Raw genomic sequence first — 25,485 nt, 5'->3', positions numbered from 1 at the left:
CACATCTTAAAAACTTTCCTTATTCAATGACATTATCCGAACTTTTGTCTCTTGCAGTCACTCTCGTCGCATATTCGGCTTCATCCCAAATCACCTTTTTCGCTTCCAATATATCCGCATCGGAGAAATGTGATACCGCACTTTTGACAATACTGTCTATCGGGTTTCCAGCCTTCATCGCCCGCTCAACAAAGTTCAGTACAGCATTTAACACAAGCTTCACGCTCGCCATTTTGCTACGGAATGATATTACGCAATCCGCGAACGCTGAATAAATACAAGCAGAATGAAGGAACCTAGGAACAAGGGAAGTGTAAGGACCCACTCAACTATTCCCCGCAATTTACGGGTAACTTAATACCGGCGGGTACTACGTCACTTGCGGGAGGTTCCTTCCCCTCTTCTGCTAGTTCCCAGTACGCTTCTTAACAATAAGGAATCAAAGAATGGCACTATAAAGAATTGAAACTATAGATGGTGTGCCAATCTACCAGCGAAAAGAGATGGCGCTGGTTAAAATACCCAGTGAAAAGGGGTTATTCTAACAATTGGAGAAGGTCAAACATACATTATCTGACAAAAAAATCTATCTTTGGAGGGTGAACAACAACAGGAAAAGACCTCAAAATAATTCAGAAACTTTTTCCAAGTTACCAGCAAAGATACAAACTCAGACACAATAGCATTGAATATACTATAGATGGCGCTCTCCCTTCATTTTTTTTTTTTTTTTTTTTTTTTTGAACAAACAATATATATTATGAACTAAAAAAAATTCGATTGGAATAAGGAATCTGATTGAAGGTCAGGCGGCTCCCTCTTCTTTGTCAACAATTTCAAAGTCTTTGCCAATTTGTGAGTTTTGACTACTTCCCTCAGAATCAGTTTCTGATCGGTCTCCGTCATTTTTATTACTCTCTTTTATATCTTCCACTGATTCCTTGATTTCCACATTTTGCTTGGATTCCTTTACGTTCTTGTCCTCCTCTACCAGCACTGCATCATCGTTCTCTTCTTCTGCATCAGAGTCCTTTGCTTTCTTCTTTTTCTTTTTTGACTTGCTCTTACTCTTTCCTTTGTATTCATACTGGTAAAGTGGCCAAAAAGAGGCAAAAAATCCAACGTCTTCAGTTAGATTCGGCAGTAACCAGAAATGATGTTTTCCTAAGCTTAAGATCCATATCAAGCAGAACAAAATAAATCTCAACACGGCTAGTCCAAGAATAAACAATAAAAATCCAGCACCAGCTAAGCTAAGATAGTAAACTCCCTTCCTCAATGTAGGTGGCCACAGGGGGAAAAGGCAAAATCCAATAGTGGCTAAAACTACCAAGGTTCCGGCGGCCCAATACCACAGCGGGATGGGATCGTAGATCCATACATAGGCATCAGAAGAATCTAGGAAAATTTGCTCAAGATGCATGTCTAATCGGATATTCCTCTTCTCTGTTTCGGTTTTTCCTCCCCCTTCCTTCTTATACCCTTCTTTTGGTTTCCCTTCTCCTTGACTGCTTTCTGCATCTTCGCCCTTCTTTTCTTCTTCCTCCGCCTCACTTTTGGATCTCCTTTTCAATCCCTTATTTTCCTCTTTTTTTCTCCTCCTTTTCAACTTTTTTCTCTTCTTTTATATCTTCCTTTTTCTCGTCTTTCCTTTTCTTTTTTGTATGAACGTCGGAGACGGCAATTTTTTTTGCTCTATGAAAAAACTTGTAACGTAGCATGAGGTCTAGGTAATCAGTAACAGCGGTTCTATCAGGAAAGGTTGGAAGTTCTCCCTCTTTTTTTTCGTGGGCCCATTTTGATTCCATGAGAGCATCAACTGCTTTCGACCCAATAAAGTAATCTACTTGATGGTAAAGAAACTTCGTTCGCTTTGTGGGTACATTCTTCTTCATCCACTTTGCAATCTGTGTCATTACTTTTGGTGGTTTATCCTTAGGATAAAATGGTCCCTCATCAACATCTTTTTTCTTTTTTAATTTCTTCTTGTCCGCCATTTTAAAATTAAATATTTTCTTTTGGTCTGAAACTACATAGTCAATCCCATATCGGGTAGTTAGAACCTAACCAAAAATAAAACTAATTTTAACATTTTAAGGTATTTTTCTAGCTTGAATTGAAATGTTCGAACTATTGCTCGGATACCATGGATATTTTTGCAGTTTACACAAGCTGCAAAGAACGCACAGTCTAATCTTTGTAAATTGAGAAAAATTTTACGAATGTTTTACCGGGATTACGAAAAATATTCAAAATTAAAGATTAAAATTATCTCTGAAAGAATGGATTTTGTTGAAAAGTCATCTAGAGATGCTTTCGCAAAACTTCATAGTAATATCCAAAAGAAATATTGCATGTTTAGTGAAAAGCTTCCAAGGTATGAACCGGCAACTGTGGAACAGTTTACAGATGTAATGGGAAATCTTATACATCACTGTGAATATATGGAGGAATAATTGTCCTTTACTTACTTTCAGCTTAAATTCGATGATCGAGCCTTTATGTAATACTATGGACTGAAGATCGTTCTTTAATGTAAATTTTAACCCAATTAATTTCCGTTAAAATGAGCCATTGAACAACACTCTACGATGTTCCAGTGCCAAGCTATCTCTGGATACAAAAGAAAAAAAAAACAAAAAATATCCCGTTTAGGCAGAATGTTGTAGTAGCTGCCACTTTTCTTGATTTTCAAGCCAATATATTTCCCTTGCTGTTCAAGCCAAGGGACATAAAGTTTCCTATACAGGGGTTTCCGACAAGGCGGTTCTAAGGGTGTACTTTTTGTTTTGATCTGACTCCTTTTTTAGGAGCTATGGGTATTTATATTTATTAACATTGGACGTGATCGTCTCTTACTAGGTTGCTAGCTACCGCTGCAACCCGGATATAATAACTGTACTAGCCTATACTATAGTTAAGTGACCTATAAAATTTAGTATAGGCAAGAGGTCGTTCTTTATTATAATCGTCTCTTACTAGGTTGCTAGCTACTGCTGCAACCCAAATTCACATATATATTTATTTATGAGAGGCAGCGAGGCCGAGTGGTCCAAGGCACTGGTGTTAGCCACCAGTCTCTTCGGAGGCGTGGGTTCAAATCTTACCGGTGGTATTATGTTTGAAAGACTGCAGTGTGAAAAGACATCAAAAATTCAGTTTTTGGTGGAAAAACTTATTCTCTTTTAGAAATAATTTATTTTAGTTACTATAGATTTTTAACCCAATTAATTTCCTTTAAAATGAGCCATTGAACAACTATCTACGATGTTCCAGTGCCAAGCTATCTCTGGAAACAAAGAAAAAAAGAAAAAAAATATCCCGTTTAGGCAGAATGTTGTAGTAGCTGCCACTTTTCTTGATTTTCAAGCCAATATAACTCCCTTGCTGTTCAAGCCAAGGGCCAGAAATTTTACTATACAGGGGTTTCGGACAAGGCGGTTCTAATGGTGTACTTTTTGCCTTTATCTGACTCCCTTTTTAGGACCTATGGGTTTTTATATTTCTTAACATTGGACGTGATCGTCTCTTACTAGGTTGCTAGCTACCGCTGCAACCCGGATTTAAAATGATCCATTGAACAACTCTCTACGATGTTCCAGTGCAAAGCTATCTATGGAATATAAAGTTTAAAATACAACCTTACCACAAACTGTTTGATTGCTTCAAAAATCAAATGTCTTTGAAAAGACAGCAGTATGGAAAGACATCAAAAATACAGTTTTTAGTGGAAAAATTTATCCTGTTTTAAAATAATTTGTTTTATTTACAAAAGCTTTTTAACCCGATTAGTTTCCTTTAAAATGAGCCATTGAACAACTCTCTACGATGTTCCAGTGCAAAGCTATCTCTGGAAAAGAAGAAAAAAAGAAAAAAATATCCCGTTTGTGGAGAGTAATGTGGTTAAAGTCAATTTCCTTGATTTTCAAGCCAATATATTTCCCTTGCTGTTCAAGCCAAAGGGCGGTAAGTTTCCTTTCAGGGGGTTTCGGACAAGGCGGTTCTAATGGTATACTTTTTGTTTTGATCTGACTCCTTTTTTAGGAACTATGGGTTTTTAAATTTCTTAGCATTGGACGTGATCGTCTCTTACTAGGTTGCTAGCTACCGCTGCAACCCGGACTAGGTTTCAGCCATCTCTACAGCCATGATACTGATGGAAATTATATAATCCCCATTTATGTTTTAGTTAACATGGGCAAGGTGTCGTTCTTTATTGTAAATTGCGGGGAATATCTCATCCCCTTGAGAATATATTTATAGAGTGATCTCAGATAGAAATTTTATGACATGGTTTAGTGACTTATAGCTTGAACGAATGAGCCAATTTCGAGGTAGATCGAGTGTCTTCATAAGAAGACCAAGAATAGTGAAAAAGAAGATATATTACTCACTTAGGTTACAATATACCAGCTTTCTGACTGCAAAAAATTTCAAATTTTATTCGTTTATTTGCAATCAATTTAGCAAAACTTTGCTTGAAAAAGAACTACCTAATTTAAAACTTCAGCTTGCTAATTGTTGTCATTTTTTAGTATTAAACCTGTTTTTTTAATAAAGTATTAAATGTCATAATAGTGCATCCGTTTAATTTTTGCATGCTAATTATTTCGCATATGTAAAGCAATATAAATTTTGATAAAACAAAAACAAAAAATCAACTACTTGCGAGGGCTCTATTTCGAAACATACAAGTCGTATCCAGGACTGGATTCCGATATTGAGTGTGTGTGATGTAACACAAAAGATGATTGCAAGGTCGGGGAAATAACAAGGCTCGTCATAATCACTGTAGTACTTTGTCCTAGTTGTCGATTAAGAGTTTTTGGATTCATCTCAGTGCTATTATGAATCTAACGTCATTTATATCTTCTTTTTCTAATTGTCTTAGATATATGGGAGGTTCAGTGAGGTTCTTTAATATGCTGAATCTGATGGTGCGATTTTCATTAAGATCACTTGATGTTTTGAGAGTAATGTAATAGAAATTTCTGTAATAAATTCAATAGCTTCTGTAACTTCTGAGGAGCATGCATGACCTTGACACACCCAATGTCAACTTTGGGGCTCTATTCCTCCGTGAATTATTCCATACTATTTGTAAACATACTAAATAGCTGAAGCGATAAGGGAAAGCCTTGCTTTACTCTTGTCTTATATCGTACTATCCTATAAAATTCAATTCCTGAAAACCTTAACAAACTATCCCCTCAAAATTGCTTCCTTATATTTAACTCATTTAGGAAGAAACTTACACAGTTGTTTAGTAGCAAACGCGTTGCTCTCAGACATCCGTTCAATTACTCACTCCTGAACACTGTTCCAAGATATTCATTCCGTAACTCAGACAGCTCATCACACTCGGACACAAATGCAAGAGACTCATTCACACATTTACACATCGGGCCAAAATAAAGGCTGCCCGCGATACTAAGCTTTTTAAAAATATTTTCTTCTCTCTCCTAAATCCAAACTATTTTCCACAAAAAAAAACTTCAAATTCTCTATTCAATCCAAATTTAGAATAACCCTAAAATTAGCTTTATTCTTTAGCTACATTTATTCACTAAAATTTGTAAAGTAAAAAAGTGTAAAGTGTACAGTTCCAAATCCTTCTCTTAAATCTGCTTAAATCTTATTAAGCACCTCTTCCCAACACAACATCTATTCAGCCTACTATCTACTACCTTACCAAATAGTTTTGCTAAGTTATCACCTAAATGGATCCCAAAGGGCCCAGAGGGCTGTCAACTGGGTAAAAAAAATAAATAGTAATGATTCGCGCGTTACTGAAATAGGTTTCTCTTTAGAATTTGGTTTCTCTCCTCTCTTAGTTTCATTTATTACTGAAATAGGCAAGATTTCAATATTGGTTGCATAATACACTTCATTTCTTTCCATGCGTCTTTTGTCTCTGGAAGTGACAAAATTGATTGAGATACCTGTGCGTCCAAACCTCCCCACGCGGCCAATCCTATGGAGGTAGTTCTCTTCGTTGAGTGGCAAATCGTAATTGATGACATACTTTAGTTGCTGGATATCAATGCCACGACCTAAAATATCAGTTGATATCAGCACTCGTGATTTTCCCGACAGGAAATCTTCCAAGACTTCTCTTCGTTTATCCTGGCACTGGTCACTATGAATTTCAGAAACTGTAAATTCGTCTTCCCGAAGCCGCGTAGCTAAATCTATTACTCTCGCTTTTGTATTTACAAAAATTATAGACTGACCAAGGGATAATGTATCGTACAAGTCTTCGACAACATCAACTTTTTCCTCTTCATGTTCAACTTCAACATAATACTGCTCTATCCCCCGTAATGTCAGCTAGTCGTTGCTTTTTTTAATATAAACTGTTAGACCCTTTCGCAATATCTTATCAGCAATGTCAAACATTTTCTTTGGCATGGTTGTTGATGACAGTACTACTTGAATGTTTCCGTCCAAGACCCCAAATATTTCTCGAACCGTGTCAGCAAAATTGGTTAAAAGCATTTCATCAGCTTCATCAATGACAATAAGCTTTACATCCTTTGTATTCAAAATTGGTTTTTCGTCCTTCCTTTGACAATCGCTATAGGGGGTGTAACTCTCCCTTTCACGTAAAGGATTCTCCCTTTTAGGCTTAATAAGGGCAAGAATTCGACCAGGAGTTCCAACAGCAACTTGTACCCCTAAATTTTGAAAGTGTTCTTTAATATCACAACATTCAATTTTCTCATACTGGCTTAAACTTGTAATAACTTTACAAATTTGATGGGCCAGTTCATGTGTTGTAGCAAGAATGATGGCTTGACATGCTTTTCTGCTCGGATCTACAATTTGAAGTGTGGCGATCCCGTAGGATGCAGTTTTTCCAGTCCCAGACTCTGCTTGAAAAACAACATCCTTTCCTTCTATGCACGGCATAATCACTTTCTGTTGAACCTCCGTTGGTGATTCAAAGCCATAATTGTAAATGCCACGCAACAGGTTTTTCCTCAAATTCATGTCCTCCCAACTTTTTAAACATGAAACGTCATCAGAAACTATCTCGCTTGCCACTGACGGCATCTCACTATGACAGTTGTTATCTTTAACACTATAGTAACTATCACTCATCTTAAACATTTATGACCTTCAAATAGCACTCTTCAAGCTAGTTAAGTTTTCCAGATACATTAGAATTACTTCACATACTTGGCTCTAATTTTTTGTACGGCTAGATTTTTGGCTTCAGACAAAATTGCTACTATTTAAAGAGAAAGTAAATAGTTTTGCATCTTTTAAATTTGGTCTATTTATTTGTTCTTACACTTAAGAGGAAACACTATCTGTACAGCAAAAATTGTGTTTTAGCTACGTCATATTCATAACATTGAAAAAACTTGATTGAATCTACACAAGAACATTTTTAAAGAAAATTTCAAATGATATCACTGACATTCAGCCTAATGTTTATTTGGTGGAGGTGGAATCTTTTGACATTTCCATATTTCTTATTTTCTTATCAAAATTACAACATAGAAAAAGAGTTGTCAAGAGTTGAATTTTGACAAACATACTGCTGCAAACCAGATAACTGCTCCACACACCCATAAATACCTTTCAGTAAGTATTATAGGTTAGAGTTCGTTCTTTATTGTGATTTTGTTTTGATCTGACTCCTTTGTTAGGAACTATGGGTTTTTATATTTCTTAACATTGGACGTGATCGTCTCTTACTAGGTTGCTAGCTATCGCTGCAACCCGGAAAAAAAACACATTGTGCCCACATCGTTCTTTACTCAGGCAGTGCTAGCGCTCTGCCTATGATAATAAACTTATTACACACAGGAAAAAGCCTACGGCTTTTTATTCTTTTAAATAGTAAGAGACGAGTCTCAAATAATCAAGTAGCTAGCTAATTACAAAGTTATGCAATTTTTGTTATTCCAATGATCGTTTTTTATTGTAACTAGGTTTCAGCCATCTCTACAGCCATGATACTATTGGAAATTACATAATCCCTATTTATGTTTTAGTTAACATGGGCAAGGTGTCGTTTTTTATTGTATATGGACTAAGGTTCGTTCTTTCATGTAAAACTAGCAAAACATTTTTTAAGCCTGATGAAGATTTAACTAATGTGTCAAAAGTAAGGTTGCAAGTCGACGATTTTGTTTTGGCCTTATTATAATTGGTATGGTGAAATAATAATACGCATATGTCTCTTAAATCATACTTCTTTATGGTTCAATATGGTCTAGTGGCTAGGATAGTTAACTTTCACTTAACAGGCTCGGGTTCGATTCCCGGGGTGGGAAAATTTTTAACTCTATAATCTTCGAACATTTGAACCTTTTATAATTTATAATGATGCATAATATAAATACTGTAATCTTAACTATAGTGAAGTTGCGTATGCAAGTTAGTATAGGGAAGAGTTCGATCTTTATTATAAAAATATCCCGTTTGGGGAGAATAACGTGGTTAAAGTCAATTTTCTTGATTTTCAAGCCAATATATTTCCCTTGCTGTTCAAGCCAAGGGACAGAAAGTTTCCTATACAGGGTTTCGGACAAGGCGGTTCTAATGGTGTACTTTTTGTTTTGATCTGACTCCTTTTTAGGAACTATGGGTTTTTATATTTCTTAACATTGGACGTGATCGTCTCTTACTAGGTTGCTATCTACCGCTGCAACCCGGAGGTTGCTAGCTACCGCTGCAACCCGGATCAATTATTACTTCTCGATACGCCTGGTCGGTTGAATACCTTTGCTTTTTTCTTTTCAAGTTACTATCTCTGTTGTTTGTGTAGTACTGTTTCTTCAACTTGCGTGCAGCTTGCTTGATTGAAACCATTATGTAATTATGAATGAGAAGATTTACAGTTCTGACGCTTCTTATATAGTAATTATGACGTCACTGCGTAATGATTTTATTGACGTCATAGCGCAATGATATTAATTCATGACGTCTTCAGAAACAACAATATAATTTCGTGTTTTTCTATTCACGTCATAGCTCTAATATAAAACTATGATGACATTCATTATTTATCTAGTAGGGTTTCAGACAAGGTAATTCTAATGATGTACTTTTGTTTTGATCTGACTCTATTTTTAGGAGTTTTGTTATATTTCTTAGCATTGGACTGATCGTCTCTTAATAGGTTGCTAGCTACTGCTGCAACCCAAATTCACATATATATTTATTTATTTCTTAGCATTGGACTGATCGTCTCTTAATAGGTTGCTAGCTACTGCTGCAACCCAAATTCACATATATATTTATTTATGAGAGGCAGCCTGGCCGAGTGGTCCAAGGCACTGGTGTTAGCCACCAGTCTCTTCGGAGGTGTGGGTTCAAATCTTACCGCTGGTATACGATTATGTTTGAAAGACTGGAGTGTGAAAAGACATCGAAAATGCAGTTTTTGGTGGAAAAATTTATTCTCTTTTAGAAATAATTTATTTTAGTTACAAAAGGTTTTTAACCCAATTAATTTCCTTTAAAATGAGCTATTAAACAACCCTCTACGATGTTCCAGTGCCAAGCTATCTCTGGATACAAAAAAAAGAAAAGAGAAAAAAATATCCCGTTTGGGGAGAATAATGTGGTTAAAGTCAATTTTCTTGATTTTCAAGCCAATATATTTTCCTTGCTGTTCAAGCCAAGGGACAGAAACTTTCCTATAAAGGGGTTTCGAACAAGGCGGTTCTAATGGTGTACTTTTTGTTTTGATCTGACTCCTTTTTTAGGAACTATGGGTTTTTATATTTCTTAACATTGGACGTGATCGTCTCTTACTAGGTTGCTAGCTACCGCTGCAACCCGGACTATAATCTTCGAACATTCGAACCTTTTATAATTTATAATGATGTATAATATAAATACTGTAATCTTCACTATAGTGAAGTTGCCCATGCAAGTTAGTATAGGGAAGAGTTCGATCTTTATTATAATTACTATAGATTTTTAACCCAATTAATTTCCTTTAGAATGAGCTATTGAACAACCCTCTACGATGTTCCAGTGCCAAGCTATCTGTGGAAAAGAAAAAAAAAGAAAAGAGAAAAAAATATCCTGTTTGGGGAGAATAACGTGGTTAAAGTCAATTTTCTTGATTTTCAAGCCAATATATTTCCCTCGCTGTTCAAGCCAAGGGACAGAAAGTTTCCTATACAGGGGTTTCGGACAAGGTGGTTCTAATGGTGTACTTTTTGTTTTGATCTGACTCCTTTGTTAGGAACTATGGGTTTTTATATTTCTTAACATTGGACGTGATCGTCTCTTACTAGGTTGCTAGCTATCACTGCAACCCGGAAAAAAAACACATTGTGCCCACACCGTTCTTTACTCAGGCAGTGCTAGCGCGCTGCCTATGTATGATAATAAACTGATTACACACAGGAAAAAGCCTACGGCTTTTTCTTCTTTTAAATAGTAAGAGACGAGTCTCAAATAATCAAGTAGCTAGCTAATTCCAAAGGTATTCAATTTTTGTTATTCCAATGATCGTTTTTTATTGTAACTAGGTTTCAGCCATCTCTACAGCCATGATACTATTGGAAATTACATAATCCCTATTTATGTTTTAGTTAACATGGGCAAGGTGTCGTTCTTTATTGTATTATCTCTGAAAGAATGGATTTTGTTGAAAAGTCAGCTAGAGATGCTTTCGCAAAACTTCATAGTAATATCCAAAAGAAATGTTGCATGTTTAGTGAAAAGCTTCCAAGGTATGAACCGGCAACTGTGGAACAGTTTATAGATGTAATGGGAAATTTTATAGATCACTGTGAATATATGGAGGCATAATTGTTCTTTACTTAGTTTCAGCTTTAATTCGATGATCCAGACTTTATGTACTAACTACATCCAAAGACTATGACGTCATTGTTTAATATTGTATATAAAAAATTAAGTTTTTCGTAAAAAAAATTAATTAAAAAAAAAATCAAGTACAAATAGCGCTAGATCTAGAGATTTCCTTTAAAATGAGCCATTGAACAACTCTCTACGATGTTCCAGTGCCAAGCTATCTGTGGAAAAGAAAGAAAAAAATATCCCGTTTGTGGAGAATAACGTGGTAAAAGTCAATTTTCTTGATTTTCAAGCCAATATATTTTCTTTGTTATTCAAGCCAAAGGGCGGTAAGTTTCCTTTATAGAGGATTCGGACAAGGCGGTTCTAATGGTGTACTTTTTGTTTTGATCTGACTCTTTGTTTAGGAGTTGGGGGGTTTTATATTTCTTAACATTGGAGGTGATCGTCTCTTACTAGGTTGCTAGCTACCGCAGCAACCCGGATATGGACTAAGGTTCGTTCTTTCATGTAAAACTAGCAAAACATTTTTTAAGCCTGATGAAGATTTAACTAATGTGTCAAAAGTAAGGTTGCAAGTCGACGATTTTGTTTTGGCCTTATTATAATTGGTATGGTGAAATAATAATACGCATATGGCTCTTAAATCATACTTCTTTATGGTGCAATATGGTCTAGTGGCTAGGATAGTTAACTTTCACTTAACAGGGTTGGGTTCGATTCCCGGGGTGGGAAAATTTTTAACTCTATAATCTTCGAACATTTGAACCTTTTATAATTTATAATGATGCATAATATAAATACTGTAATCTTAACTATAGTGAAGTTGCGTATGCAAGTTAGTATAGGGAAGAGTTCGATCTTTATTATAACTTTCGCAAACTTCATAGTAATATCCAAAAGAAATGTTGAATATTTAGTGAAAAGCTTCCAAGGTATGAACCGGCAACTGTGGAACAGTTTATAGATGTAATGGGAAATTTTATAGATCACTGTGAATATATGGAGGCATAATTGTTCTTTACTTAGTTTCAGCTTTAATTCGATGATCCAGACTTTATGTACTAACTACATCCAAAGACTATGACGTCATTGTTTAATATTGTATATAAAAAATTAAGTTTTTCGTAAAAAAAATTAATAAAAAAAAAAAATTAAGTACAAATAGCGCTAGATCTAGAGATTTCCTTTAAAATTAGCCATTGAACAACTCTCTACGATGTTCCAGTGCCAAGCTATCTGTGGAAAAGAAAGAAAAAAATATCCCGTTTGAGGAAAATAACGTGGTTTAAGTCAATTTTCTTGATTTTCAAGCCAATATATTTTCTTTGTTATTCAAGCCAAAGGGCGGCAAGTTTCCTTTATAGGGGTTTCGGATAAGGCGGTTCTAATGGTGTAATTTTTGTTTTGATCTGACTCCTTTTTTAGGAGTTATGGGTTTTTATATTTCTTAACATTGGACGTGATCGTCTCTTACTAGGTTGCTAGCTACCGCTGCAACCCGGATTCAACTACGCTGAACAAAATGGCTATCTCAAAATTTTGATTGGTTGTGTGTGGGGGAATGATGGCCGTGGGTGGGGGGGGCTAGTTGCCCATCAATCCCTTTTGACTATTAAAAAGGGCACTAGCTACCCCAATTTCCAATCGAATGAGCCATTTTGGAAGTTTCTACGACAACTCCTTCGATACGAAGTGCCTGTCAGAGAAAGAAGAAAAAAAAACACATTGTGGCCACATCGTTCTTTACTTAGGCAGCACTAGTGCGCTTCCTATGATCATTTGTAGTACATTTGCTGTTTCTTTGTTCAATGGATCTTCAGGATTTGGTTCTGAGAAGATGTATTTGAGGCCATAAACAACAAAGTTTATAATCAGTACTGGTTTCCAATCTTCTCTAAGGATATTTAAACAGACATTGTCTTCTAGATCAAATAATCCCCAGTTTTAATGAACTAAATCAAGCTTTTATTTAATGACGTCAGTTGCAAATGGGGTTTGTTTTATGCTATATGATTACAAACAGGAAAAAGCCTACAGCTTTTTCTTCTTTGAAAGAGTAAGAGACGAACCTCAAACAATCAAGTTGCTAACTATGTCCGATGTCTGCAATGGTTTATTATTCCAATGATCGTCTTTTAATGTAATATTGCTCAGACGTCATAAATATTTTCGCAATTTGCAGTTAAATAAAATTATTATATTTAAAATTTTCAGGAATAATTCTAGTTTCAGTTAACAAATATTTTTTTTGTTAATATCCAAAAGAAATGTTGCATGTTTAGTGAAAAGCTTCCAAGGTATGGACCGGCAACTGTGGAACAGTTTACAGATGTAATGGGAAATCTTATACATCACTGTGAATATATGGAGGCATAATTGTCCTTTACTTAGTTTCAGCTTAAATTCGGTGATCGAGCCTTTATGTACTACATCCAACGACTATGACGTCATTGATCAATATTGTATATAAAAAATAAAGTTTTTCGTGAAAAATAAATAATAAAAAAATTAAGTGCAAAAGGTGCTAGATCTAGAGATGTCCTTTAAAATGAGCCATTGAACAACTCTCTACGATGTTCCAGTGCCAAGCTATCTCTGGAAACAAAAGAAAGAAAAAAATATCCCGTTTGTGCAGAATAACGTGGTTAAAGTCAATTTTCCTGATTTTCAAGCCAATATATTTTCTTTGTTATTCAAGCCAAAGGGTGGCAAGTTTCCTTTCTAGGGGTTTCGGACAAGGCGGTTCTAATTGGGTACTTCTTGTTTTTATCTGACTATTTTTTTTAGGAGTTAGGGGTTTTTATATTTCTTAACATTGGACGTGATCGTCTCTTACTAGGTTGCTAGCTACCGCTGCAACCCGGATGCTAGCTACCGCTGCAACCCGGATACGATCCTCAAAAAATCAGTTGGAACCTCAAAAAGTTGGTGGTTCAAGCCCACCCGGGGTCGATTTCTTTTGTTTGATATTCTGCTATCTATAAATCCCATTCATAGCATCGATCCTTTATGTAATCATTTATGTGCATTTTTACGTGAAACAACGTGGTACTATTTGGTCAGGATGTCATCATGATGACACAATTAGGGAACTTTTAAAATGTATTTCAATTCACTAAGTAAAAGCAACAAAGTATACCTCATTTTAAAAACAGGGATGCTAACTGAGAGTGTGTCATATCTTTCCTTTTGTTTGAAGAAAAAGATAAAGACCTATGGAAAGATTATCTCAACAAAACATGTAAGAAAGCAGGTCATAGCACATAGTTTGGCTCTTTGTTTTAGTGAAAAGCATTTCTGATTAATTTTATCATTTTATTAGACTTACGAAACTGGAGTTTTCATCTAAACTTCCACCTTCATGAGGGATGTCCTGATTACTTAGGCTGTATATAGGCATTCCTACAAAAGTGGGCACTTTATCTTTATCTTTCCTATCTGAAATCAATGAAGCTTTTCTTTTCATTTTTGATGCCTCTAATGGATTGCATGGATTCATATAGCCAACATTACCCTCCCCAGGAAGACCAGGGGAAATCCCTTTCCTCCTATACCCAAACCTATAAGTAACAAACCACATCAGGATTGATATGACACCACCCAGAAACTTCTCAATCATACTATGAAAATACATAATAGTAGAAACTAGCATAACATCCCATAAAATAGACAATAAAGACATTCCAATAAAAACTCCACGAATGTAAGGAGTAAAGTAACTATAATCATCCTTCAAATTGGCCAACTCTTCATCAATAAGCTTGTGCAGCTTTGTATCCTCTTTACCATCAGTTGATCGATTATACTCCTCATTTCTGATCATATCTTTGATACTATCCCAGCCAATGAGGGCTTTTGCCTCCTCCTTAATAAGCATTGCAAAATAAATCAAAATAAACGCATGTCCAGATATTGAGAATGCGTACCACTTATGTCCACCGCTTGTACACTGATATTTGTCATTGATTTTCAATGGCTTAGAGCACATGCCATAATTATTTTCCACTCTCACAAAAAACATTGTACACACATACCAAATGCCTGTTGCAACCCCAATTCTTAGAAAATGTTTCTTTATCATATCCCGATTCCTGCATGTATAAACTCTTGCTGTCATATATATAAAGCTCACTACAAACAACAGTGTCCACGCCAAGCTAAGTTTGACAAAATAAGTGTTAAAAATATTATCTTTTCTTGAAAAATACGTCCTTGGAAAAGGCGCAAAGTCAGATATGATGCTCCCAATAAAAATGCTTCCAAGATAAACACAAATTTTCACATGCTCCTCAATGAAAAGGTATTTTCGACACAAATTTACAACCATTAACAGCAAAATATGTTGAATGCTGCTTGGAGTTGGGAGAGGTTTTGTTCCACCTCCTGATGGTTGGTCATTTCGTGTGAATTTGAGTGAAGATGGGGTTGACTTTCTTCTTGTGAGTGAAAAACACTCCACTTCAGTACCTGTGCCTGTGTAATAAAAACCGGCACGTGCTATTCTTCCTGCAGACAGTGGCGCAGACGCTGGCCAACAACGAAAAGTGTTAATTCTTTGTTCCAAGTTTTCAAAACGCATTGGTTGAATGTTTGAATGTTAGCTGAATGTTTAAGTCACGTATCAAGTACCAAGAACCTAACAAAAAATTCAACTAATTTTAAAATTTTTAGGTATTTTTCTAGTCTAAATTAAAAGATTAAAACTATTGCTCAGATACCATAAGTATTTTTGCAGTTTATAACTTTACCGATTCTGAACTGAAAACGAAAATAAAATAAAAATCTATTTTTTCAATTTTTACGTCACGTCACTCATTACGTCATATATGGTTATTTAGTAATATTTTATATTACTATATTTTATATTTCATGATTACAAAATGTAATTAGAGGTCGTTCTTTATTGTAATTACATGCTGTTGTTTGTTATTTACTAATTTTCAGATCGATCCTTTATGTAACAAACAGGAAAAAGCCTACGGCTTTTTCTTCTTTGAAATAGTAAGAGACAAACCACAAGTAACTACCCCTGGAACCACCATATATCAGTTGCTATGCATGAGCGATCGTTCTTTACTGTAAAAAAAATTCCATACTTCCATACTTCTTACATCAATGAATCCATACTTCTTGCATCAATAAAACCATATCATTACTATATGAACCAACGCCATTTATGATGATCTATATTCGTCCTTTATGTAATTAACATTGGACGTGATCGTCTCTTACTAGGTTGCTAGCTACCGCTGCAACCCGGATATGCAACCCAAATTCACATATATATTTATTTATGAGAGGCAGCCTTGCCGAGTGGTCCAAGGCACTGATGTTAGCCACCAGTCTCTTCAGAGGCCTGGGTTCAAATCTTACCGCTGGTATGTTTGAAAGACTGCAGTTTGAAAAGACATCAAAAATGCAGTTTTTGGTGGAAAAATTTATTCTCTTTTAGAAATAATTCATTTTAGTTACTATAGATTTTTAACCCAATTAATTTCCTTTAAAATGAGCCATTGAACAACTCTCTACGATGTTCCAGTGCCAAGCTATCTGTTTAAAAGAAAGAAAAACAGAAAAAAAGAAAAAAATATCCCGTTTAGGAAGAATGTTTTAGTAGCTGCCACTTTTCTTAATTTTCAAGCCTATATATTTCCCTTGCTGTTCAAGCGAAGGGACAGAAAGTTTACTATACAGGAGTTTCGGACAAGGCGGTTCTAATGGTGTACTTTTTGTTTTGATTTGACTCCTTTGTTAGGAACTATGGGTTTTTATATTTCTTAACATTGGACGTGATCTTCTCTTACTAGGTTGCTAGCTACCGCTGCAACCCGGATGCAACCCAAATTCACATATATCTTTATTTTTGAGAGGCAGCCTGGCCGATTGGTCCAAGGCACTGGTGTTAGCCACTAGTCTCTTCGGAGGCGTGGGTTCAAATCTTACCGCTGGTATGCGATTATGTTTGAAAGACTGCAGTGTGAAAAGACATCAAAAATACAGTTTTTAGTGGAAAAATGTATTCTCTTTTAGAAATAATTTATTTTAGTTACTATAGATTTTTAACCCAATTAATTTCCTTTAAAATGAGCCATTGAACAACTCTCTACGATGTTTCAGTGCCAAGCTATCTTTGGAAAAGATAGCGACATTAAATCTTCAAACGAACAGAAATTATTCCGTATATGAAAGGGGCTGTGCCCTACTCAACGCCTCGCTCTTTACGCTAAAGTTTTTATTGTTTGAAGAAAAGAGTGTTGAAAAAGTCAAACTTTAGCGTAAAGAGCGAGGCGTTGAGGAGGACACAGCCCCTTTCATATACGGAATAATTTCTGTTCGCTTTAAGATTTAATGTCGCTCCTTACTTTCAGTTTAAAAAACTTTTTTTTTATTTAAAGGCTGCGAAAGCGGGGGTTTGGGGGGCAGCAGCCCCCTCAACTGTGCCTCCTAATCCCTGTACGTTTTAAGGTTCGACCTTGTAACTCAGCCTCTTTAACTCTTTAGAAAACGTAGTTTTTTTTCAAATAATTTTTGCACGTTTTTGTACAGTTTATTACTTATTATTGCTTGACTAACTGTTAGCTGATCATGTTAGGAGTTAAAGTTGGGGGGCTGCAACCCCCCAAACCCCCCCCTCTTGAACATTCTTGTGTTAAGGCTTTTAATTCCTGAATTCTCAAATCACGTCGTACAGGGTGCCTCCTAATCCCTGTACGTTTTAAGGTTCGAACTTGTGACTCAGCCTCTTTAACAGCCCCCCAACTGTGCCTCCTAATCCCTGTACTTTTTAAGGGTCGACCTTGTAACTCAGCCTCTTTAACTCTTTAAAAAACGTAGTTTTTTTCAAATAATTTATGCATGAAGAGAAGACTTCCAAAATGTAGTGCACAATCAGTTACTTTGCTTTTAGGAATTTCAACAAATAAGGTTCTAGGCTCCCAGGCCCCATGTTATCAAAGCAGTGGAGACTTACCTGTAACCTGAAGGCCGACTGTGATATTCTTCTGGAGACGCCTGTTGATCGGAAGGATTTAATAGATTGTATTTAAAAAAGAAACTGAGTTTCTTTTTTAAACTTTAAATTCAATATAAACTCAACGCCTCGCTCTTTTCGCTAAAGTTTTTATTGTTTAAAAAAAAGAGTTGTGAGAAAGTAAAACTTTAGCGTAAAGAGCGAGGCGTTGAGGAGGGCACAGCCCCTTTCATATACAGAAGCGGGGGTTTGGTGGGTGGCAGCCCCCCAACTGCACCTCCTAATCCCTGTACGTTTTAAGGTTCGAACTTGTGACTCAGCCTCTTTAACAGCCCCCCAACTGTGCCTCCTAATCCCTGTACGTTTTAAGGGTCGGCCTTGTAACTCAGCATCTTTAACTCTTTAGAAAACGTAATTTTGTTCAAATAATTTAAAAAAGAAACTTAGTTTCTTTTTTAAACTTTAAATTCAGTATATAAAAAATTTCTTCTGACAGGGATTCGAACCCGGGTCTTCCGCCTGACAGTCAGGAGTATCGACCACTGCACCAAAGACACACAATTGTAATTGTGTTTTTAGTATGTGGAATCTATTTTTGACGCAAGCAAATCCCCACAAAACTTGATATTTGGTTTTTGGAAAACAGGGAAGGAGTGATCAGATTGAGCTGAAATTTCGAGAATAAGCTCCCAGGCCCCAGGAAAGCTTATCCTCTAAATTTCAGCCCGATCAGACAACGTTAAAGGGGGCTGTGGTGGGAAAATTTAACATGGGCTCTTATAGGAAAACGAGGTTTTTCGTAAATGTAAATTCGGGGGATAATTTTTTCGGTCTGAAAATATCAAAAGGCCCTAACAGGTCGAATTCTGCTTCGAATGAGTCCTTATTCACCCGGATCAGTTGCCAACTGTGGCCTGTAGGCGTGGCTAACAGGAAAAAAAATGAACTTTAAGTGGCTATATTTGTTTTTTGGAAAACAGGGAAGGAGTGATCGGGTTGAGCTGAAATTTCGAGGATAAGCTCCCGGGTCCTAGGAAAGCTTAACCTCTAAATTTCAGCCCAAATTTCGGCCGGACAACGTTAAAGGGGGGCTGTGGTCGGAGGGTCGAAACTTCCGGCCCACTTTTACCCATGAAGATAAAGTCGGAGGGGGGTGAAATTTTGCACGTTTCTTAGTTTGAGCTTGGGCTACAAAATGCGATAACCGCTGTCTCTCTGCGACCGCTAGGACCGGAAATCACTTAACATTGTGGTGGGTCGCCTCTTTATAGAGGCAAAAGTGTGCCTCCTTGATATCGTAGTTGCAGCCACTTTTCTTGATTTTCAAACCAATATGGGACTGTTAGTTTCTTATATAGGGGTATTGGAAAAGGCGGTTCTATCCCAAATAAAAGGTTTTCAAAGATATATAATTGACCATTTCCATGGTCAGTATGATTTATGTATATTATATTTTCTATATTATATATATCTAAGTCAAATATTTTAGAAATATAAGTCAAATAATATAAGTCAAATATAAGTCACAAATTTTTAGTCGATTAGAAATATTTCATTCTAGAGCGTAGGGCCTTTAGATATTGCTGCATTAAGGAACGGACTAATGTTTTTCACCCTATGTTCTTTTTTATAGAAGATGATGCTACCTCAGCAGCAACTGATTTGCCTCAAGTAGCACGCCACAGAGAAATGGGTTCAAATCGGCCCCAGCCCCAGAGATATGCATCCAACAGGATATCGACTGCTAAATATAATTCATTGACATTTTCCCCCAAGTTTATGTTGGAACAGTTCCGGAAGTACTCCAACTGTTTCTTCTTATTAATGCCTTATTTCAGGTAATTCGTTTTTTTCTTTTTCTTCTTGAATCCTCTATGACTGTTTCTACTCCTTTGACTTCTTTTGACTCCTTTGACTTCTTTCTAATCCTTGAACTTTTTGGTATATAACCATAGCTGGGTATAAAGAAGAATTTTTGTAAGAAAAATTGTGGCCTGTTTTTGAATATGCATTTGTATTTTTGAATATGCATTTTTTTTACCCCCACCCTCCACAAATAAGGAAAATTCCTCCGACCCTTCTGACATTGCCTTTGGGTGAAATCTTATTTTGGATGCAGGTTTATCTTCAAAACGTAATATACCCTAGCATTAACTTCCAAAAACTAACAGCTACTGTAATTTCTGGGTTTTTCTTCATTTTCCTTGAACAAACAGTAACTGAAAATGCAATTTTGTACACATAGTTTCTCTGCTAAGATGACAAAACTAGTCCTTTTTTCAAATGATTAGTCAATTGGTCAACTAGTCAATAAAACGCATTAATCACATCCATTGATCAATGAAATTAGTCAAATCAATTAGTCAATTAGTCATTCGAATATGAATGAGGTCAAATAATCCCTCGGTCAAATCCCTTGGTCAAATTTCAAGTCCTCGGTTTTTATCAAGACACAATGGATGACAAAAATTGTAAAACCCGAAGATTAGTTTAAATTAAATTAAAACTGGGAATTATAGTAAGTTAAATCAAGTTGATAGTAAATTAAATAAATTGAATTAAATAGTAAATTAAATTAATTATAGTTAATTAATTATTTTTTTTATTTGTAGGTTTTGTCCCATCATTTTACAAATTTCATAATGAAGTAATGTAGTCAAAGCCGTTCCTAAGGTTGGTGATGCTAGGGAAAAATTAATTACAGTATCCCCTCTCAACTCAAATATAAGCAAAAAAGCCAAATCAAAGTTAAAATTTGAGCAGTGGGCAGCCCCCAGCCATGTCCTTCCATTTTTGGCGTCTGGGGCAGCTGACCCAGTTGCTCTCCCCCTTTGAACAGCTCTGAATGCAGGTAATGTAATCTAGCAATGTAGGTAATAAGGAAATATTTTTATAGAAACAAATATGCCTGACAAAACCCCTGTTTTCGGTTTTATACGTTGTCCAGCTGCAAACCTTGAGATTTGAAATAATAATAATAAAAAATCCATTTCAATTTTAAAAGAGTACAGCATGACATATAGAAAAGGAAGAATAAGGAAAAATATGGTAATGTTATGCTTAAAGGTTTCTGACCCTTTCAAACTTCTAATACTATTACCAAAAATTGTTTGCTGAGCAATATTTTGGCAATAACCCAAGAAGCATGAAAATATCAGGTATAACCATTAGGCGTAACACCATCAAACCGAAGGAATAATCACTTAGGGCAATTTAAAATCATGTAGACGGCTTTGTGGGGCTTTGCAAACTTCACCAATCGAAATGAATGAGCTGATTCCAGTGTATAGCTTGACAGCACGGCTGTATCTAGGGGTGTTTGAACCCCTCCGGAATGTGTGTCCGAGTCGTAAAAACGTAACAAAAATGCATATAAACAAATTTTTGATGCGATTTTAAAATTTTTATGCAATCCCGTCCCCCGTACACAAATTCTGGATATGGCCCTGCTTGACAGTCTTGAAATATGCCGAGGATGCGGCTAGATTTTGGACCGCCGACCTTACAGTATATCTTTCCCTGTGCAGGGTATGTTCACCGAGCGAGCCAGTGAGCTGAGCTGACGCCATCTTGCGGTAGGTGGTTTTATTTGACATTAAAACTGCTGCATAAATGCCGTTTTAGGCACTTTACAATGTTGGGAAGAGTAAAGAATGTGGTATTAGGTCATCAGGAGGCCTAGCAGCTCAAAGCTAACCTACTTAAGCTATTCAAATACATATAGTGTGTGCTCCAGTTTTATCCATCTATTGAAATAAATTTTTCAAATTTGCCGTATAGTTTTTTTTTAATTCAAAACACATTAGAAATTGTAAAATTTCAAAAAAAAATTAAGCAAGTTTAGATGCGTCTCTAAGAAAAAGTCTAAGCAATATTACAACCCTTGTTCGGTGAATGGGTAGATCTGAGGCTTATGAACCATTAATATAAGTATCCTATCACATTAGTGTAAGTTACAGCTGCAGGCTTGTCACAAATCGCTTGTTTCAGAGGAATATATACATACCTTAAGCTGCCGAGCAAGTTCAGAAAACGTCTTTTAAGGGTTGACCTAAAAACTAGCTGCAAAGCTATTAGAAATTTGTCACTTGACTTTTGTATATTATTACTATTGATGACAGGGTTATTTTGTATTATTTATTCTTTCTTGTAGATTCGTAGTGCGAGTTTTCAACGCTGAGGTAGCCTCCTTTGTCCCTTTACTGCCCTAACTTACTATGTTTTGGGGTTGTTTTTTTCCCACTGTTTTTATACACAAACTGTACAAACAGTTCGTGATAACAAACTGTAAGTAATGAGCGATTCGGCCCAATGGTAGCCAAAACTATGAAAAACGAGAACTTTTATAACAATAGACGCATCAAAAGAATTGACTTTTTATTCTGATTCCAAGCATATAAAATTCATTAAGTTTAATTTTACCCATCAAAAGCTGAGCATAAGAAAGTTTTCCTGATTTTCAAGAAAGACTGGGAACATTCTCAAAAAGTCTAGAAATATTAATGAAAATCATACCATCACATTCAGCATGTCAGAGAACCCTAGTGTAGAGGTTTTGAGCTTCTATCTACAAAAATATGGAATTTTGTATTTCTGGCAGAAGAAAGATCACGGATGCGTGTTTTTTTCCTTTTTTTCCCATGGGTGATCGTATCAAACCAACGGTCTTAGAAGATCAGGAGAGAGCTAATTCAAACGGGAATCAAAAGTCGTAGCGTCGTTTTAAGTGACCGAAAAGACTGTAGGGCAACCAACTCCTCTCTCTTGTCCATTTTTCACCCAAAGATATCCGATTAAGATAGCTATTTGATTCAGTATAGTTGAAAGGTACAGTAACTATGCTTTTGGTGATGACATGATCTTCCATAGTCCCTGTGGAAAGGGCTGTAAGTTACGCAATTTGTCCATATTGTTCACATATAGTATTTGCTATTGGGAAATATACGGCCAATTTTCGGGGTAATTGATGTGCGTGGAGGGGGAGGATTTCAACGGGGAGAATTTTCCAGGGGAAGAAAGTTCAAGGGGTAGAAATGGTTTTCCAGTAGAAATGGTTAAGTGGAGAGGGGGGAGGGGGAGGTAACTATCTTGCATGATTTGAAAAACGGTCAGAAATTATTTTTTTCAACTGAAAATAAGGAGCAACATTAAAACTTAAAAGGACAGAAATTATTCTATATATATGGGGTGGGGTGCTGCCCTCTCCTCAATCCTTGCTCTTTACGTTAGAGTTTGAATTTCTGTCCTGATTCTTTAGGAAAGACTGCTCAAACACAAGGGCCGTTAATTTTGGATGAGAAGCATTCTTAAAGAACTTTAAGACTTTGCTTAAAGAGTGAGAGTTGACGAAGGGGCAGCCCTCCCTTACATACAGAATAGCTTCTGTTGGTTTCAAGCTTTAATGTTGCTTCTTACTTTTAGTTGTAAGTTCATATGTCACAATTTCACACTTCTTAGGCCAATTGCCAAAAACTGTTTGCTAAGCTGTTCTCAAAGAGAGGATCTGCAGGGTAAGGTAAGTTAGGAGGATCAAAGTATAACTGAACATACGTGTCCTGCTGATTCTCCCTTTTAACGCACTAGAGCAAAAGGTTTTTGGCAATTATTTAAAAAATTTGAAAATTCCAGGTACGACCTTTAGGTGTAACAGCGGCAAGGTCGTATTCCGGGAGGTGCTATCGAGTTTACCCTTCCACCCTTTTTGTCCGACTCGCCAGAAAATAATGAAAAATGCACATAAGCGAATTCTTGTTGCGCCTTGTAAACTCCCCCTTCCCTTGAACGAAAATTCTGGTTACTGCCCTTGAACACATCGATTCGTGTTTCTTTTTTTTAATTCATGAGTCGAATATCTATTATTAGAGAACAAACAACAGTTATACTGTGTAAGTAGGCACATGCATATGTTACCGTAAATGTCCGAAATCTGGTTAATTAAATGTCGACATTTACTGGTGAATGTCCGAAATAAATTTTTCTCTGCATGGATTCAATTAGCTTTGCGAATCAGCTTTTTCAGTAATTAATTAAAAAAAAACTTTCCAAAAAATGTTTTTAAAAGATAAGTAAGGGAAATTTTAAACTGATGAACAACAGATTCAAATACCTTTTAAAATTCGACCTCAAAATGACCAGAATTTACTATTAAGGAATAAATTAAATCCAAAACGAGCAGAAATTAAATAAACAAACATAGCAAAAACATATACCAGGTAATAATATTATATAAGAATAAATAGATCTTAAAGCGAGTAATGCTTAGATTGAATATGAAAATCAAGCTTAAAACGGAAAAAACTATTTTGCTATTAAAGTATAAATGAAACTTAAAACGAACAGAAATTAGATAAACAATCAAAGCGAACAAACATACAATATATATTAATGTAAATGAATAAATAAATCTTAAGACGCGTGAAACTTAATTTGAATATGCAAATCAAGATTCAATCGAATGAAAATAACTACAAACAAGAGTTTGGGTATCGCCTCACTGCAGAAGCCTAAAACCTACTGCGTCATTGGCGCCTTACTGAAAACTATATGAGTCTTGAACAGTCTTGGAAAAAATAAACAAAATATAATTGAATATTAGATATCTAATGATATTAATTGTTGAAAGATCCATCAGTTCAAGATTTTTTTTCACTGTAATTTTTATTTTTATTTTCAATGCTGTAAGAAATGAAAAAGAATACATTTGTAATATACGTGTAATTCGTTTTCAGTGAAGCGCCAATGACGCAGAGGGCTTTAGGTTTTTACAGTTAAAGAAAGGGGGCAGTATCCAAATTTTGTTTGTAGTGAAACTATATGTCTTGAACAATCTTGGAAAGAACTAATAAATTAAACTGAATATTTGATGTAAATGATATTAATTGCTGAAAGCTCATCAGTTCAAAATTTTACTGTAATTTTAATATTTATTTTCAATATTAAGTACAAAAGAAAACATTTGTAATATAATTCGTTTTCTTTAAAGCGCCAATGACGCAGTAGGTTTTAGGCTTCTGCAGTGAGGCGTTACCCAATTCTTGTTTGTAGTTATTTTTATTCGATTCAAACTTGATTTGCATATTCAATTTAAGTTTCACTCGTTTTAAGTTTTATTTATTCATTTACATTAATATATATTGTATGTTTGTTCGCTTTGATTGTTTATTTAATTTCTGTTCGTTTTAACTTTCATTTATACTTTAATAGCAAAATTTTTTTTTTTCGTTTTAAGCTTGATTTTCATATTAAATCTAAGCATTACTCGTTTTAAGATATATTTATTCATTTATATTATTACTTGTTGTATGTTTTTTCCTATGATTGTTTATTTAATTTCTGGTTGTTTTGGGTTTTATTTATTCTTTAATAGAAATTTCTGGTCGTTTTGAGTTTGAATTTTAACGGGTATTTTGTATCTACTGAGCTTAAGTTTAAAATTTCCTTTACTTTTCTTTGAAAAACTTATTTTTCGGAAATTTTTTTAAAATTAATTTTTGTTTATTTTTGATTGCAAAGAGTTTCAAGTTTCTGTGGCATGGGGGGGGGGGCTTACTGTCCGATTATTCTTGACTTTAAAAAACGGACCTAGAACTTTAAATTTAAATCGAATGAGGCTTTTTTCAAAGTCTATTCGATTACCTCTTTGATAAAAACCTTATATATGAACAATAGACAGCTTGCATAACTTGTGGACAGCGATTGACAACAAAGAATGGATTGAAAAA

The 25,485-nt window shown here is 35.5% G+C and overlaps 1 protein-coding gene and 2 pseudogenes across 2 annotated transcripts in view; all 3 read right to left on the bottom strand.

Moving 5' to 3' along the window:
- The window catches only part of LOC148956663 (protein Wnt-4-like), a 313,166-nt gene that overhangs the window by 108,077 nt on the left and 179,604 nt on the right, over window positions 1–25,485 (bottom strand). The window lies entirely within an intron of this gene.
- On the bottom strand, window positions 791–2,002 carry LOC148956665 (translocation protein SEC62-like; annotated as a pseudogene).
- Window positions 14,105–15,373, bottom strand: LOC148956664 (acyl-coenzyme A diphosphatase FITM2 pseudogene; annotated as a pseudogene).

This window comes from Artemia sp. Qi Xiang Cuo, chromosome 1 (assembly GCF_049724085.1).
Source record: "Artemia sp. Qi Xiang Cuo chromosome 1, ASM4972408v1, whole genome shotgun sequence".
NCBI lineage: Eukaryota > Metazoa > Arthropoda > Branchiopoda > Anostraca > Artemiidae > Artemia > Artemia sp. Qi Xiang Cuo.
This window is presented reverse-complemented; position numbering and strand designations above follow the sequence as displayed.